This window comes from Tinamus guttatus, unplaced genomic scaffold (assembly GCF_059628265.1).
Source record: "Tinamus guttatus ecotype Peru unplaced genomic scaffold, ASM5962826v1 Tinamus_guttatus_pri_ptg000004l, whole genome shotgun sequence".
NCBI classification, from domain to species: Eukaryota; Metazoa; Chordata; class Aves; order Tinamiformes; family Tinamidae; genus Tinamus; species Tinamus guttatus.
The window spans coordinates 7,650,948-7,654,625 of NW_028288538.1; positions in this window are offsets into that span (position 1 = coordinate 7,650,948).

Genomic DNA, 3,678 nt, shown 5'->3' on the forward strand with positions numbered 1-3,678 from the left:
AGCTGGTGCCAGCACCCAGGACCACAGTTCTGCAGCTCTATCAGGGTGAGCCATCCTGGGCTGTTTGTTCCTGGAGTCCCTTTGCCCCCGCTAGGCAAGTCCTCAACAAATTCTCTTCTCACCAACCTTCACAAAGTGCCTTTGGCTCTTTGCGTGAGAGGTGACATGTCTGTGCACCAGGCTTGTTGCCATCTGAGCACAGGGGACTCAGGGGCAGCTCTGGGCGCTGTGGGGCGAGCACTAGTGCAGCGAGTGTGCACAGCATGGTTAGCAACTCCGCTCTGCCCAAACAGCCTGAGCGTGAGAAGCGACCAGCACCTTATGGAAAGCTTCTTATCACCATTCCCGGCTGATGGCAAGTGGTGGAAGGGATTAATGGGGTGATCCATGCGGGATGTGGTAAGAGAAGATTTCCTGATGTGACGCACAGGCAAAGGAGCTAAAAAAGCAAGTGTCATATCTGAGACTGGAGTGTGATCAAAGGCTGCGTCAGGGCCGAGAGGGAGGGAGCAGCCAAGGGAGGTGGCAGCCAGGAGCAGTTTCTGCTGCTGGTTATAGGTGTTGCCAAGTAGAATGAATGAAAAGCACTGATTCGACTGCTCCGAAGCCATTGAAGGAAGCAATGGAGTGAGCTGGAAGTAGGATGGGGGAAGCATACAGGGGATGCAGAGCAATGAGTCCAGCCTCTGGGCTGAGTGGATGGTTATATGTGAGGAGGGTGAAAGATGAGGTGGAGAAGGGAGCTGACACATTGTGAAGATCTGCAGGGTGGGCCTGGTCCACAAAGAACAGTCACAGTTGTGACAGTGAGCTGTTTCCTAAATGTGAGCTGAGCCCAGAAGACAGGACACGAAAAAGGTTTCTGGAAGAAAAAAAAAACAAAGGAGCTGTGAAGAAATCATGCCTGTGCCGTGAGAGAGTGGGAGAACTGTCCCTCTCGAGAGCTGTGCACCAGAGCATCTGCAGCATGCGACAAAGAAAGGATTCGTCAGCCTTTGAAAAGCCCGTGACAGATATATCACACATCCTTGGAAAGGTAGACTTGTGCATGGGTGGAGAGGTGCAGATCGCCGTCTGAAGGGGCAACTTACCCATTTCTGAAGCGAAACCAGCCTAGGGAGGGAGCAGCGCTTCTCTGCCATCAGCACAAGGCACCCTCGGCACTGTGTGGTGGGAAGAGGCAGGTAGCTTCTCCAAAGCACATGTTAAGCAGCAAGCAGCATCCACAATGGAGTTGGAGCACTGGGACCAACACTCCGAAGGGCCAGGAAAGTTCCTTTTTGCAGCCTGTGCTTGCACAGCATCCCTGTGCGAGGCTGGGGCTGCAGCCATCTCGCTGCCACAGGAGCTCCATCAGCACCAGCTCCTCCTGCAGCCCCAGGACCCACCGCGCCTGGAGGGTGGAAGCTCTGGGAGCTCCGACGTGGTTTAAGTCACCACACTGGCTGCTCACCCTCGCTGCGCACGCGCGCCGGAGAAATGCTGAGAGACCCAGGGAGACAACTCAGGGCCTCGCTGTTGCTATGGCCATTTATTACAAGGCCCCCGGCACCTCGGTGTACGGGAGTCCAGTTTTTGTGATTGATTAAAAGCAAAAACCTTGACCAAAAAAAAAAAAAGGAAGTTTGCTCTCCACCTCATCACCATAGCAACAGAGGTCCTGGGGACACCTCTGCGAAGGAGGTCACCACAGCCCCGTGTCTGCAAGGCCTGGGGCTCCTGCGAGCGACACGTGTGGGGGGGCGGCGCCCGCCTGCTGCTCCCCAGCCCGGTGCCTTCACCCCAAAGCAGGGCCAGGGTGGGAGAGGTGGCCTTTGCCAAGGCTCATTCCTGGAGCTCGGGTCTGTGGCGAGGCTGGAGCGGCAGTGTGGAGCGGCGCGGCGGCGCGGCCTCGAGCGCCATGAGGTAGAGCGGCACCGCGCCTGCTCCCACCCGCGAGATGGCCCCTCCGCCAGGCTGTGGCGACAGGGAAGCTCCCCTGGGACAGGAGCGTCAGGCACCTGGATGGGTGATGAGGTGTTGGCCAAGGGCTCTCTCACCTGGACACCAAATGTGGAGAAAGTCTGTCCTTCCTCCTCCCTTGGTGCCGCTAGGCTAGTGTCCCCTGAAGCCAGGGCTGCCTTTGCCCGCTTTCCCTTTTCCCATCCCCCAGTGCCTCGCTGCCTCCCTCCCCCTTTCGCCAGAGCGCTTCTCCTCCTGATTTGCATAATTTTCCATTTTCAGTGTCCCCTTTTCTCTTTTTCCTCTCCATATGGTGCATCCCCCTCTCTGCCTGGCGCTGGAGCCTTCCTTAACAAGCTCAGCAAAGCCCTTGCTCTCAGGGGCTGCACATGAAAGATGCTCTCTAAAAACAGAGGCCGAAAAGGAGCCCTCCCCCTCTCCCTGTTGATTTATAAGGGGCCGGGATGTGGGAATGTTTCTGGGTCGCGCTCTGGGGTTGTCGGGCGCTTGCTGCTGGGTGCAAGGCCTGTTTGCTCCAGCCATTCAGCATGGACCCCGCTCGTCCCTCGTCTTTGATCCGCAATGCAGAGAGCACCCGTCCGGGGCACGTTCATGGCTCTTACCCAGCCCGGCCCCCTCTCCTCTGCCCCCAGAGGGATGCCCCGTGCGTGCCATGCAGGAGGGAGACCGTGCCCTGTCCAGCAGTGCCACAGCTGCTGGTGGCCTCTTTCAGCCTCGCAAGGAAGTTCAAGCTCTGCCAGCTCCCCGTCCTGTCCATGGCACTCAGGAGCTGCAGTGCCTGCTAGATCCGAGGTGCTGGAGAAGCAGGAGGTCGTGGGGCTTCTCTAGCCAGCAATCGGCTTGCACATCAGGTCTCAACACATCTCCCTCGCCGCTGCTTCTCTCCAGCTGACGGAGAGCCCAGCGCTGCTGCTGAGGACACCCCGCCACCTCATGCCAGTGGGGACCCCCACTGGGGACCCAGCTGGAGGGTTCGCGATGTCCACCCAGCACTTGATGGGTTAACCCGGTCTCCAGCTAATTTCTCGGAGTAGCTCCCCTCCTCCTCGGCACTTCTGTATGCAGCAGGCAGGGCCTCAGTGCAGGTTCCTGCACTGAGCTGTTGCCAGGGGAGTAGTTAGGCAAGTCTGAGCTATGCAGGGAAAAGGCCCGGGCTGTCAAAGTGTCTGAGATGAACCATAGCCCGGTCCCCCTGCAGCTGGGCCCAAGCATGCATCAGCCCTTGTTCGGAGCCTGGGAATGGCAAAGCCCAGGGAGGTTCAAGGGCAAACTTGCTATTCATTAGTCAGGGGTCCTTGACGTTCCCACTCTCTGTCTCCCTTCTTCTTCTCTTTTCTGTCCCTCTTTTGACAGATTCCTGGGTGCTTTTGGGGAAAGCTCCCCTCCTCCTTCTCGCCCCAGCAAAAGCCCTGCACATAAACTTCCCCGGGAAACAAGGCGGGAGGACAACAATGACGGCAGGGCTGCGATTCGAGTGAGAGCAGTCACACGGGCCGGCTCCCTTGGGTGTCCTTTCTTCCCCACCATCTCCTCTCGCTGCTCCCAGGGTCTCCCTGCATTGCCGTGTGCCCCTCTCTGGGCGGGAGATGATGCATCCCTTTCCCTCGCCCTTCCCATCACTGATGTTTTGTTATCTTGATGCTCGCAGGAAATTGTAACTTGAGATAAGAAAATGCCAGCTGCGTTTTCCTCTCGCGGAGCCCAAAGCGCGGGGAA